The following is a 15,419-nucleotide window of genomic DNA, read 5'->3' as shown; positions in this document are numbered from 1 at the left end:
CAATAAACCTAGGGAAAGTGTAGCTTCTTATATGTCAGAGAGAGAGAAAAAAAAAAAATCTAGCTGACAAGATTTTTAGCTGGGAGTTAGCTAAAAACCTAACTCCCAGTTTTTGGTTCTGTCATAACCATAGAAATCATGCCCCTAAGAAATGACATTTCTCAGGAAGCCCTCCTACATCGCTGGTGAGACTGTAAGTTGGTACAACCACTATGGAAAACAGCCTGGAGGTTCCTCAGAAAACTAAATATAAGCGTTCCCATCATGGCTCAGCTATAACAATCCCGACCAGTATCCATGAGGATGCAGGTTCAATCCCTGGCCTTGCTCAGTGGATTAAGGATCCAGCATTGCCATGAGCTGTGGCATCACTGTGAGCTATGGTATAGGTTGCAGATGCAGCTCAGATCTGACTTGGCCATGGCTGTGGCATAGGCCAGAGACTACAGCTCTGATTTGACCCCTAGCTTGAGAACTTCCATATGCCATGGGTGCAGCCCTAAAAAGACCAAAAAAGAAAGCAAAATATAGAACTACCATATGATCCAGCAACCCTACTCCTGGGCATATATCCAGACAAAACCTTCATTGAAAAGGGTAATATGCACCCCTATGTTCCCTGCAGCACTAGTCACAATAGCCAAGACATGGAAACAACCTAAATGTCCCTCCACAAATAAATGATTTAAGAAGATGTGGTACATATATACAATGGAATACTACTCAGCCATAAAAAGAACAAATATGGATACACCTAGAGATTCTCATACCACATGAAAGAGAAAGGCAAATATATGATATCACTTACATGTGGAATCTAAAATACGGCACACATGAACTTATCTACAGAAAAGAAACAGACACACAGACATGGAGAACAGACTTGTGGTTGCCAAGGGGGAGGGAAAGGGAGAAGGATGGACTGAGAGCTTGGGGTTAGTAGATGCAAACTATTACATTTAGAATGGATATGCAATGAGGTCCTGCTGTATAGCACAGGGAACCATATCCAATCTCTTGTGATAGAACATGATACAAGATAATAAGAGAAAAAGAATGTAAATCAATAAAAATCATTATACAAAAAAAAATGTATACATGTATGTGTGACTGAGTCACCTTGCTATGCAGCAGAAAATTGATAGACCACTATAAATCAGCTATAATGGAAAAAATAAAAATCATTATAAAAAATAATAAATATATATATATATATGATGGGTCACTCTACTGTGCAGAAGAAATTGACAGAACACTATAAATCTACTATACTTTAATTTTAAAAAATTAAAAGAAAAAAAAGAGAAACTGGATCTTTCTAAAATGTGGCTTAACCTGACAGCCAAATAGGACTGAAAGAGCATCTGCAAATACCCTTCAGATAATTACTACATAAAATCAAGTTCCTACCAAGTTCATATGTGGTACTAGAGAGATTCTCCTCACTTTATGCAAAATTCTGATAGTTCTGGATAGTTGCAATTATGTAAATCTAGCACATTTGAAATACGCTATGGGAGTTTGAATTTTAGATAATCTTATAGTGACTCTTTTTCTAAAGCAAATTAGTAACTCCTAATTTTATTGTTTTGTAAAACCAGATTTTGATATGTGACATGTTTAAAGTGCGATAAATCTATAATTCTGCTTTATAAAGTGTATAATCTTCTGAGACTGCAAGCATCCACATTCATGATTCTACGAGACATGCATCCTCATGCCTTGGATTAAGCAAATGCAGTTTTACACACCTAATTAAGGGAAGAGATGGTGGCCTGTTCTTTCCCTTCTTCAATCCCACTCCACCTAGGGACTCTAGCGCTTGAGGAAATTATACAAACATTCCTGTTTCTCTGCCTCACATACCCAAAACCAAATCCAGTAACAGAATTAGCCTCACTCTGCTCAGACTAAATATATTCTCGCTTTTTAAAAACTGGCTCCCTTACTGCTTGTAAGTTTGTATTTTTGAGTATTAAAGGAAAAAAGTCCTTTATCAAAACCAAATCTCCTCTCACAAAAAAAAAACAGCTATGTGTACTCTCCATTTAGGCACAAATCAAACTTTTTTTTTCCTTTTTTGGCCACACCTGCGGCACATGGAAGTTCCCAGGCCAGGGACTGAATCCAAGCCACATCTATGACCTACACAACAGATACAGCAACAATGGATCCTTAACCCACCTGCACTGGGCCAGGGATTGAACTGGCAACACCACGGAGACAAGCTGGATCATTAACCCACGGCGGGAACTCCAAAGCAAACATTTTTGGATCCCTAGTCAGTTTGAGGGCTGGTGCCAGGCTGAATTGCTGAAACATACTGTGTATATGTTTACTATATCCTTAAAATTAAATCACAACAGGAGTTCCTGTTGTGACTCAAGGGTAAGGAACCCAACTAGGATCTATGAGGATGCAGATTCAATCCTTGGCCCTGCTCAGTGGGTTAAGGATCCAGCATTGTTGTGAGCTGCAATGTAGGGCACAAACATGGCTCGGATCCAGCGTTGCTGTGGCTGAGCTGTAGGCCGGCACCTGCAGCTCCAATTCGACCTCTGGCCTGTGAACCTTCATATGCCACAGGGGTGGTCCTAAAAAGACAAAAAACAAAACAAAACAAAACAACGACATTCACTTAATTCAAAAGCCCTAGTCAATGCAACTCAGTATGGTAACTCATTACAACAAACATTTTGAAAATGAATTTGAGCTGGGAAACCCAATAAAAAGGAAACGCAAAAAGGTCCAACGTGGCAATGGAGAAAAGTAGAAAAAGGGTCACAAATTACAAAGGCAGAAGACAGCTCTTTGACGTTTGAGAAACCCCTTCTATTTTGCCCAACGCCTTACAACCACCATTTCAGACATCTGTGGGTACTGTTATAGGAAAAATAAAAAGTCAGGCCTCTTTGTACTATATGTGTTGTGATTTTTTAATAAAATGAACTGGCTTTTAGTTTTTACATGAAAAAAACATTTTTAAGCCTTAGAATCGGGCTGGCTTAAAATCTCTATCTGGTATATGGCAAATGATGCCTCTGTGAGCTGACCTTGATTTTGATGTTGACTTTAAAAAATCATTATGGGAAGAAGAGGACCTAAAGGAATTCCTTCCAACATATTAATAGCTCTCACCAAGACAATTAGGTCATGACTGAATCAAGTCAGAAGCACTTCCATTTCTAGATTATATCGAATTTTTTAAAGAATTTTTCAGTCGTTCTATTTGTAGAACACCGTCAAATGCAAAGCATGACTCCCTCCTCAGAAATTGAGCTCTTTTGGACCTTTCAGAGAGTCAGGGGGCCAGAGACAAGTTCTATCCTACTGCATCTCTGCTAAGCACTTCAGGTGGGAAATGACACAGCCATGCATGTTTTAGGAAATAATTCAAATGACAATGTAGAAATAACGAGGTTCTGAACCAGGGTAGTATCCATGGGAATAGCAAGAGAGAATGGGTCGAGAAATATGAAGCTGCAAAATGAATGTGGTTTCTTCACTAACCGGATGCTAGAAATAAGGGCCATGATAAGTTTCTAGGTTGACTGAATAAAGGAAAAGAAAGATCAGACTTAAGGAAGGAAATAAATTCCACAAGGACATATTGCATTCAAAAAAACTTTCAGCACATATAACAAACAATTGGAAAATCAGATCCAGAGTTCAAAAGAGAGAAAAAAATTCTGAAAAATAAGATCTGAGAGCCTTACATGGGTACCATAAAGTTCAACCCAGGAAGAAATAGGAGATCCCCTTAGGAAAAGAGTGGGGAAGAGAGCTTAGAAATGGCTAGATGCAATGAGCAGGCAGGAGAAGATAAGCCATTCATCTGGTCACTCAATAAACAGTTTGAATGAAACAATCTCTCCCTTCTACTTTGTGGAGAGAATTTTTTTGGTGAGTAGGTGGATTGGGAAAGACGACACAAAGTTTTTTGTCCTGCTTTGAGAATGGTGTAGGATAAAAAAGAAAGGCTGCAAGGCAGCCATAGGCAGATGACCTTAATGAGTACAGCAAGTCTTGTAGGGACTACATCAGAAGTCCTTGCACAGGGTTGAATGGAAACTTCAATCCCAAGGATAAGGGAAGGGGACACTCTGCCTCTCCAAACTGCCCCACAGTGGCTGAACACCATTTCTTATTCTCTTCTCACACTCCAAGGCCTTCTTCCAAAGACCAACAAAGCTTAGATCCGAACATTAGCCTTCTTTCAGGCAAAGGGGAATATCTACTTGTTTAGGATCATAATCACTCAAAGTAATCACACCAATGCTTCCTGCAATGAATGTACACACAAAACACACATAAAAACATACCTCTGCAAGTATGTTCACGGATTCCTTCTTGGCCTCATGGAAGTTTCTGGACTTTCTTTACACCGCCATCTGTCCCCCACATTGCTTCTTTCTCTTTCTCTTCCATCACTGTGGCTTAATTCTAACACACCCCATGCCTTTTGTCTCCTCAAGTATCTGAATGGCCATCTTCAAATAAGTTGTTCGGTGGTTGCCTCTGCCTTTCTGTCTCTCCATTAACACCTCACTCCTGCTCTTGTTCCTTTTTCCACGCCTACATTGATCCTAAAAAGCAACAAGATAAGGGTGTACCATTAACACATGTGAAACTTACACACTTCAGCCAGCCAAGGCTGTCAGGAGAAGGGTGTCTCCTCTGACAGCTGCAAGGAGGTTAGATAGAGTAATAATGTGGATATAAATCCCCGTCTTAAAAATTCAGAGTGCCATTGTGGTACAAGCCAAGGAAACTCCAAAAATACATCAGAAATAAGCAGCCCTTGGAGAGTCTTACTGCTTTGAAGATATACATAATTTCCTGAAGTAGAATCTCCCTATTATGAGCTAAAACATTAATTCCCATTTTTGCCAAGTGTTCAGAATCATCAGGTCAGAATAACTACTTTAAACAAACATTCATAATGCTTTCATTATTTTATGTGTGAAGAGCTATTCTGATTCAAATATATGTCCTATAACTTTGCAAAGTATTGTTTTCATCATTACTGTTCTTGTGGTTTTACTACAAAAGCTCATTGTTGCTGATCTATGGCATTTTTCTTGTCATCAAATTATTTGCTAAATCTATCTAATCCTTTTGCCCTCTGTATAATATTTCAATTTAGAAAGAAATATCAATATGTTGTCCCTTGTGCTGAAAATACTTTTACAATGACAAATCTAATGGCATAGTCAATCACCCTATTATTGTTATCAATATATCTTGATCCAATGGTAAATGTCTAAGAAAGCTAAAGTCCTGAGGAAAAAAAGTGAGGTCATCCACAGGGGATACATATATAGTGATTATTACTGGGTTCATGTTTTCAATTTAATCACTCTCCATGATCCATTTGCCCTTAGGATATTACTGTTGAAACAAAATTATTTCACTTATACTCCTGTTAATGGGAACTGTAATTCTAGTCAGCAGTCCTTTGTGTTACAAAAGACTAAACTTCTTACTCATCACTCACAAGGTTTAGAAATGCATTAAAATTCAAATAAAATTTCTCTTGCAAGGTAATGGAGCCTGTGACCCTTCTACGATAAACTATAAGTTGGGGGTGCATATTACAATTGTTCCATCATTTGCTATTTCTAGAGGTAAAACATAGAGTAATATTAAAATATCCTGCTCTCTGTATTTCATGCAATGCTACCTAATAACACATCCTTTTGTTTTCTTGACAGTGATTTAAAAGTGTTACAAACCTCTCCTATATCCAAGAAAGAATATTTTAATAATCTCCTTAATCTTCCTTAAATCTCTCTAGCATGATGTTCCTCAGAATTGTTCTTTACCACAAGACAAACTAAATAGGTCTCCAAAAGAAGTCTAGGTAATCTTCTATTTCTCTTATTCTTCTATTTACCTTGCTTCTACAAAGCAAATGCTATAGGATTACGGTTGAGTAAAATAAGACATTTTTGAAGAGGCTTTCCTACTGTCCCAGCCCATCAGCCAGAACTCGGACACTTTTCTGTTAGATGTGTGCCCAAAAGACAGGATTCCGAGTCCCTAAATCCAAGACCATCTTCTGTCATGACAGACACATGACAGTGACCTTGTTCCAGCACTGTGGCCAGTTCACCTCCACATTTTCCCAAGACACAAGCAAGAAGACACTCTAGGAAAATGTGTATTGTGGCCTGACACCTGTACTTACCACCCTCTAGCCATGGTGAAAAAGGCCAGGCCAGCTGTGGGCCTCAGACTCTCTCTTGCCTTTGGCACAGCTCTGCATGACAACCAGCTTCCTCTATCCCCTTCCATCTGGGCCCCACCATGGTCCCGCTTCTTCCCCAGGGTGCCTCCAGGTTACAGGCATTCCTAGCACCAGCTTCCCAAGGTAAAAACAAACAGAAATACAGATAAGTGAATGTCTTGTCTCAGGCCCTGATCAAAGCACAATCAAACTGTCCTCTTTTGGCTTCCTTTCCTCATATGTTGATCCCCAATCCCTGCTCTGACCAGGTCTTCCAAGTCTCCAACAATATCCCAATGAAAAGTACTTCCTGACACATCTCATCACAATTTTACCTCATTACTCCTGCTTATAGAAAGAGAGAGAATTTTAAAAGGAGGGAAAAAAATGAAAGGAAAGAAGAAAATAAGGAAGAGAGGGAAGGTGCATGGTAAAAGAATGTGCTGAACACCCTCCTGGTCCAGCATCCTCAGATAAAACCAGCCTTGGTCCTCAAGCATCTTTCATCAGTTGGGATGAAGCTGCTAGCAGCTGCAGCAGAGAAGTTTTTTCTAGGCTGGGTCTATGGTTAGCTCCTTTGCTCACTAAATATGTCCGATACTTTTCAGCTATTTTTCATCAAAATAAAAGGAAAAGCAAAAACAATAAATAACACAAGTGAAAACATTTGAAATAAAAAAGGAAACAGTGACCTCCCAAGGTATCTAGTTTGTCCAAAGCTAATGTGCTTATTAAAACTACTTCAACTAGAGTCCATTTTAGACCTTGAGGATTCCACGAATCATTCAGCCAAAATTCATGAGAACTAAACTTAATGAATGTTATTGGATATAAAAGAGGAAGAATCAGATATCCATTCAACCAGTCATAGTTCGACAAGGGAAGAAGAACCAGTGGGAAACTGTGTGTGTGTGTGTGCGAACAAGGAATTGGTTTATGCAATTGTGAAGGCCGGTTAAATAAGTCCATAGGGTCAACACTCAAAAAGGGAAGAAATGAGAAAGCTGTTACCCATGGGCTCAACAGGTTGAAGCTCCCGTCCACAGGCAGTCACAAAGAAAGATTACAAGCAGTCTGGAGCCCCACAGGCACAAGCTGAAGTTTAATGTCCCGAGGCTGTTAAGAAGGGAAAATGATAAGCAGGCTGCCACCCCTAAGATCCATCGAAGGAGAGCAAATGCAGACCTAGCAGCTGCTGGCCCAGGATAACCTTCCTTTTGATTAACTTAGAGTCAACTGATTAGGGACTTTAAACTTCAAGTTCCTTTGTTGTAGCCCCTAAATCAGTGTTTGACTGAAGAGCTAAGGACTACTGTTCGGTCCAACCAAACTGAAACATCAAGAAGCCATCATACCCACTGTCCCCTAAAACTAATTATGGAGGGAACTCTGTAAGTCTACATGTATTCAATATACCAGCATTTACTTAATGCAAAGCCCTGTGCTATGCACTGGAGGAAAGTTACTTTAGTGCACAGAAACTTACAAAAAGGAAAAAAAGGGAAGGACCAGCAAGAGCAGGGCGCATGGTTTGATCCCTGGCCCAGGAACCTTGGTGTGCCACAGGGTTGGTTAAAAAAAAAAAAAAAAAAAAAAAGGAGAGAAAGATTTTAAAATAAGATGAATAATACAAATTTTTTTAAATTATATTAAGAAACAGTGCAAGAAAAAGCTGGTTTCTGTTTTTCAAAGATAGGAAAAGACATTCACATTGGTACGGTATCAAAGTCACGTTAATATTAATGGGTAATAACATTCTCAGAGTACAGACCATGATTTAGTTGATTTTCCCAATGAAGCTTTCTCAACTTATAAAAATTTATAAATACATAAAATTTGTTAAAGGGAAAAGTATACTTAAGAGTTCCTAAGAGGAACCACTCCAATTCCATACTGTAAAAACTAAATTTCATCCTCAATATGTTACAAAAACATGTCTATCGCTATTGTTTTAGTTCTCCTCAAGAGAATAAAAGGTAATGCAAAAATATAACCCATAAAAGACATGAGGCAAGGAGTTCCCATCATGGCTCAATGGTTAGCGAACCCAACTAGTATCCACGAGGATGCAGGTTCCATCCCTGGCCTCCCTCAGTGGATTAAGGATTCGACTTTGCTGTGAGCTATGGTGTAGGTCGAAGACATGGCTTGGTTCTGGCATTGCTGTGGCTGTGGTGTAGGCCAGCAGCTACAGCTCTGATTCGACCTGTAGCCTGGGAACCTCCATATGCCACAAGTGAGGCCCCCAAAAAAGACAAAATTAAAAAAAAAAAAAAAGACATGAGGCAAAACAAAGTTAAGAAGATTTTATATCTAATCAGTTGTGAGAATCGTCACACTTATGAATGCTGAGCCTTCTATGTTTAATAGTGTAAACTGCGTAAAACTGGGCTTCCTGGAGTCCAGACTGAGTACAAGGCACATCCAAAGTCTGTCTCCACCTCCCAGCCACTCATCATACTCCAACCCCCACATTTCTTCATTCCTACTGTCTTTCTCCCTCCCTCCATTTCTCTCTCTCCTCTCCCTCCCTCTGCCCTTGAATCTCCTTGTCCTCTCCTCTTCTTTTTAACACAGAGTAACCTAAATTATTCTGAACTTCTACCTTTCTCCTCCACACTCCCCACCCCACACTTCCTTCAGCACAGCAGAGACCCTGTCTCAGAGCAAGAGAACAAAGGAAGGTAAGGGGAGGGTACAATTGCAAACACCCATTACTTTATATAATTTTTCCTGACAGAGCAGTAAATCTCCAATGCATTTGCAAGTAATGAATCAGAACTAGTTCTTTCATTTCTCAGATACAAAAAAAAGTCAGAAAAATAGATAAACATACTCATCCCAGATGTCACAGAAATATAAAAAAAAAAAATGTTTTATTTGTTCATTTACTGAACTGCTGTTGAGATTTTTATTTTTCTAGATGACACACCAGGTATTGGGGACCAAAAAATGATACACATTTATTCTTTATTGGATTATTTTTAAAGTAATAGAAATCTTACAGTTGGGAATGGTTTTGAGACAGAAAAAAAAAAAAAAAAGAGAAAGTTGATGCCCAGCATTATTCGTGCCTGAGATGGAAACCAGATTTGTTATAGCTCACTTTCAATTATTCCAGTAGCTGACTGGGCAATTTCTGAATTAACCAGAATTTCGTCTTCTCTTTATGATTCCTCCTTTGGGGCTCTTGGCCATTGTGCTGCAGGTCAGGACTTTTGTGGGAAGGTGAACAGGGAGTAGAGAAGCCATCAGTCCATTCTGCTTGCCTGCTACTTGCTAAAAATCTTAGTGACGTTGAAAAAAATATATTAAAATTAGATGTATAGATTGGGGGGGGCATTTCAATTACCTCTGCTATTCTTGTCCCTCATTATTTTTCATATTCAAGGATAGGTTTCCTATTCAGACATGCAATTTAATCATCCAAATTCATTATCCAGGCTGAACTAAAGGGAAAAATTTATAGTAATAATACAAGTTAATATTTAGTGTCATAAGGGAATAAGGTTCAATTTCTATTTTTGAAAGAATTAAGATGACCTGTTCTACCTAGTAATTCAAGACTCTCTCTCAAGATGTTTACTTCTTGAGGTGAGATGCAAAACCTTCACCATTCCTTCCAAAATATGTAGCTAGAATTTTTAAAATACTTACCAAATCTTAGATGTCTGTGTTATTCAAGCACAAAACAATATACTCATAGTAATGAAATACAAAGAAATGAAAGTTTGAGAACTCAATTTAGAAAATGTGAGATGGAGACTAGATTAAAAATGATGGCTCAGATCTGATCTCTGGTCCGGGAACTCAGGCCAAGACAGCCAAAAAAAAAAAGAACTTTCTTATAAGTACTCTGCACCACTGGAGCTCCACTAAAAAATACTTTCCTGTTAAAAAAATGCTAACCATCACCTCAAATATCAGTAAGTCATAATCTTTTTGCTGGTGAAGGACCTGAATATATCAAGAATTACCAAAATGTGACACAGAGACATGATGTGAGCAAACACTGTTGGAAAAATGGCACTGGGAGACTTGCTTGACCCAAGATTGCCACAAACCATCAATTTGTTTGAAGGAAAAAAAAAAAGTCAATATCTGCAAAGTGCAAAAAAGAAGCTATGCCTATAATACTGTCATGAGGCCATTGTAAGGATTCGATCACAATGCATTTAAATTATGTTGCCTGGAACATTATAAACTCCTTAATAAATGTTAACTTTTACTGTTCCTCTCCCTGGGGAGGTTGGAGAAACCATCAAAGAAGGGCTCTCTGAGCTGTTTCAAGACACCTCTATCTTCTGCTCCACAGACTACTTGCCACATGTCACATTCCTAAGAAAACAGTTAAGGTATAATAGATTCCCTTGGTAGATAGTATGGCTGACATTCCGTCAGAATCTTCAGGCAAAGTGACATGAAGAGCTCTTTTGATAAGTTGTAAAATATTAGAAATGTTCATGGAGGGTGACACTGAAAAACAGGAAAGTAGGGAGAATGTGAAAGAGTATAAGATGAGAACAAAGACCCCTGGTAGAGCAAGGCATGAGGTCTGGTGATGGGAAACCCAGCCAGCATCTCACCTCGGAGACCCAGCTTTGGCCCTCCTGGAATGAAGTTGCTAATGGCTCATCTTCCTAAAGAGAACCTTTTCTTTTTAGTTGCCCAACATTTAAAGGGATCAATCTGTTTGAAAAACTGAATAAGGCCAAGTTACATTTCAAACTTTTTGCTTGGCCCTATCTTCTACACTTTGCTTCATTCAACTCCATAAAATATTCTCCCTCCATGAATAATTTTCAGGGGCTCCAGTCTGCCCTATAAATCTCTGGCTTTTGTCTGCTCTTCAGTCACCTGCTTTGTTATGGATCCAATTTTGTGGCTCACAAACAAAATCTCCTCAGAAATGTCCTGTGAAGCAGCCTCCACAGGGCTGCCTGGGACTTGAGAGCTTTCATTTCCTCCCCCGTGGAGAGCAGCAACGATCCAGCAAGGAGACCAGAAATGAAGGGAGATGGGAGGATGTTGCATTTAGTTGTCAGAGCTTATATTTTGCAGTTTGTCCTTTGGCTACGGTGATTCCTTAGCTCTTTTCTGAAGTTCTGAAATAAATTTTGACCTCATATCTTAATTGGCAAATCAACATAAATTTACTAGAAAATAAGGCATGTTCTAAGGGGCAGTTTGAATTTTTGCTTTATTCATGATACTCATTTGTATTATTTAAGGTGATTCAATTCAACTGTGGTTGTGTAAATAGATGGAATCATTTCCAGAAAAGTAATGATAACAAATCAATGTCTTATTCCAGAATTATAAAAGCATAAGCCTCTTTTTAAAAAACTAGAGTTGCATGTCAGGAAATCTAAACAAATGTGTAGTTAAGAATGATTGTTATACCTTGGGGACTCTGTTTCTACAAGACAGATTAGCAAGATATGCACCTAATTATGCACGGAAGTCATTTGTTTTTCCATGAATCCACCACAGCACAAGTTCTGGGGTTGCAATTCATAAAGAGAACAAATGTGAAGACTGAGAGCTGTTATGACATTAATCTTCATGAATATGGAAAGAAATGAATTATTATCTTTCTCTTTATGAGGTGAAGAGAACTGTTGCAACAAATTTGAATCTTGGTATATATTGGAATGTGAGCACTGAAGGGCCTTAGAGAGTTAGTCTAAGCCTTCTATTTGCAGGAGACGCAACCACTTTTACATGGTGAGTTAATGGCAAAGTTGGTAGAGACATCTCTTGACTGACTCAAAAGAGGAGCAAATTTTCTCCTAATTCCAGTGTTTCTAATCAATCAAGAGGTCTCTTTAATGTACTTCATACTGGATCTTAAACTACATACAGACAGTCAATTTTTGACTCTCTATTGTGAGCTAACCCACTTTTTGGTATTTACTTTCTTGTCTACATTTATGCTATACAAATTCCACTGTCAATAAGTTCTCAGCTCTGTTAACAATGTCAAAAATCATAAATCTGAGCCTTTTTGTACAGGTGTTCAGCACCGTGACTAATAAGGTAAGCTTCCAAGCTGCTCAGCTTTAGCTGTTCCCTCACACAATTTAAAACTTCCACTGAAAATACATTGACATTCCATTAAGCGTAAAAAAAAAAAAAATGCAATTTCTGAGGTGTTGTTAGGGCCCTCTTTGGAAAAGCAAGATTCCTTTAAAAAAAACTTTAAAAATATTTTTAAAAAGCAAAACAAGTAGGCGTTCACACTGTGGTTTGAAAGGTTAAGAATCTGACTGCAGGGGTTGGGGTGGCTGAGGAGGCACAGGTTCAATCTCCAGCCTGGTACACAGTGAGTTAAAGGACCCAGCATTGCTGCAGCTGTGGCTCCAATTCAATGCCTGGCCCAGGAACTTTCATATGCCACGGATTCAGCCATTAAAAAAAAGAAAAAACACACAAGCAATCACTTCAAAATAACTTAGAGTCCTCTATCACTGAACTATTACTAATTATTGATATGCATTCTATTAATTTCTATCAGCTATATTAACTTGTTCAAAGGATATACTAGCAGAAAGGCGTTTGGAAACTAGACTAGAAATCAAAAGACTTGAATTTTAAACATTTTTTCCTTGCTAGGCAAGACAATGAAGGGAGATGGATATAATGATGAGAAACTAGCTTGGTTCCCAAGTCTGACTTTACCACCTACTGCTTGTGTGAGCTTGAACACATGTTTTAAACTCCCAGACCTCAGTTTCTTCCTCATTAGTAAAAATAAGTATAATTCCTACATCAAGGGTAGATGTAAGAAACTGGATAAAATATATGAAGAAAGTCAGGCTAATAACAGGGGTTCAGGGAATGCTAGCTAGTTTATTATCTCCTTGCACATACCTACCAATACCCTCCTTAATCTCTCATCCTCAATTCCTAATCTGGACAACCTACATAACAAAAGAACCCGAAGGATTGATTTTAGGATGATGCACCAAAAATGTGTGGAGCATCTAACTCACTGCAAAAAAAAATCCTTCCAGAGGCAAAATGATTACTAAAAGAAATTACGTAACAAAAAGATCTCTCCTAAGACAAGACACAAGAGGCACAAATAGAATTAACTATGACTGGAGAGTGAGAAAAACTGATTGAGGAGTTCCCATCGTGGCGCAGTGGTTAACGAATCCGACTAGGAACCATGAGGTTGCGGGTTCGGTCCCTGCCCTTGCTCAGTGGGTTAACGATCCGGCGTTGCCGTGAGCTGTGGTGTAGGTTGCAGACGCGGCTCGGATCCCGCGTTGCTGTGGCTGTGGCGTAGGCCGGTGGCTACAGCTCCGATTAGACCCCTAGCCTGGGAACCTCCATATGCCGTGGGAGCGGCCCAAGAAATAGCAACAACAGCAGCAACAACAACAAAAGCCAAAAAAAAAAGAAAAAAAAAAAGAAAAACTGATTGATGGGAGAGTCTTCTGACTGAAGCAACAGACTGACCAAAGGTACCTTGAATTGAAGTAAGCAAGGTAGAGGATAGGACAAGTAGAGGCTATGACTGCTAGGTATGAGCAGATAAATGGGGGCATGCGGCCAGATGGCAGGAAACCACGCATCATGCAAACAGCAGGGTCCTCGAGCAGACAAAGAAAAGCGGGAACCTCCAAACTGACAGGAAACCACACATTCTAGGGTGGTAAGTGCTGTGGAGGCAAAGAAAGGTGGAAAAGGGCATGAATCTCCAGCATCCAAATGTAACCTTAGCTCATTATGCCCTCATTACAATAAAATTATAACAAAATTACTCATGCACATAAGAAGTATCCATCATGCACTGACACCATGACACTTCCAATCAAAACTAAATAAGGACAAAAATCCTTCCTCCCTTCGGGAAGGTGGAGCTGGAATGAAAATTAGGGAATATAACCTCCAAGCCCCTCCTTCCCAGTGAATATTCTGCCTGTGCAACTGGATGTCCATTATAATGAGTGTGCCAAAGAAACAGGGCAGCTGCTCGTCTCCCTGCCCACCTCTCTTTAAGGGGTGTATTCCTCACTTAAATGAATCCTCACTTTACTTTCTCAATTTGTGTCTCATTTCTGAATTCCTTCGGCAACAAGGCAAGAATCTTCCCTTAGGGAATAGGAGGAAGGGTGACGATGGGTTTAATTTTGGATAGTAACTGACTTTTAGACATACTATGGTCTGAATGTGTGTGCCCCCCTAAAATGCGTATGTTCAAATCTTAATTCCCAAGTTGGTGGCATTAGGAAGGGAAGCATTTGAGAGGTGATTAAGCATTTGAAGGCTCTGGCCTCATGATGGAATTAGTGCTCTTGTAAATAAAAAAATCCTCACAGATCTCCCTAGGCCCTTCTGCCATGTGACAACATAGCAGGGAGGAAAAAAAAAAAAAAAAAAAAAACACGAAAAAAGAACCAGGAAGTGGGTTCTTACCAGCACCCGATGATGCTGGCACTCTGATTTTGGAATTCCAGCCTCCAGACTGTGAGCAATAAATTTTTCCTACTGTTTATAACCCCCCCAGTCTATGGTATTTTGTTATAGGTGCCCAAACAGATTAAGACAGACATACTGGGTTTAGGCTTTTATGATTCTCTAATCGTACCCCTAAAAAAACAGTGGTTTCTAAACAAGTGTTTCAAGCAAGTGCATGTACTTAAAAGTAACCTAATTTGCAACTCAAGATTTCAAAACCAAACTATGGTTACCAAAGGGAAAATGTTACAGGGAGGGATAAAAATGGAAGGTTGGGACTGACATATACACACTACTATATATAAAATAGATAGGTAAACAGGGCCTACTATATCTATCTATCTATCTATCTATCTATCTATCTATCTATATATATATATAGCACAGGGAAATCTACTCAATACTCTGTAGTCACCTATATGGGAAAAGAATCTGAAAAGGAATGGATATGTGTATAACTGATTCATTCTGCCATACATCTGAAACAAATACAACATTGTAAGTCAACAATGCTCCAATAAAGTTTTAAGAAAAAAGTCACCCAACAAGGAAAAAAAAAACCTAATATGCAAGAAATCCCCTTTAAGCAAAACCCCTTGATAAAGCAACTCCTTGGCATATCTGCTTCATGAATTCCAATTCCAGTATATCAGGTTTTCCTCCAAGAAAAGTACATCTGCACATATGCTCATCATAGTCATTAAGAATAGATTTTCTAATT

The 15,419-nt window shown here is 39.0% G+C and overlaps 1 long non-coding RNA gene across 2 annotated transcripts in view; it reads right to left on the bottom strand.

Moving 5' to 3' along the window:
- LOC110260855 (uncharacterized) overlaps positions 1-15,419 on the bottom strand; it is a 463,270-nt gene that overhangs the window by 351,847 nt on the left and 96,004 nt on the right. For both annotated transcript variants that reach the window (XR_014803451.1, XR_014803452.1), the window contains exon 3: positions 4,323-4,586. This is a non-coding gene — a long non-coding RNA (uncharacterized LOC110260855). The remainder of the gene's footprint in view (positions 1-4,322; positions 4,587-15,419) is intronic.

The sequence above is a fragment of the Sus scrofa genome, chromosome 5, assembly GCF_054392235.1.
Source record: "Sus scrofa isolate SSC_HxYL_T2T_F1_AM1 chromosome 5, Sscrofa_HxYL_maternal_Yorkshire_Landrace_v2.0, whole genome shotgun sequence".
Classification (NCBI taxonomy): Eukaryota; Metazoa; Chordata; class Mammalia; order Artiodactyla; family Suidae; genus Sus; species Sus scrofa.
Note: the sequence above shows the minus strand (reverse complement) of the source record. Positions and strands in the feature narration are given on the sequence as shown.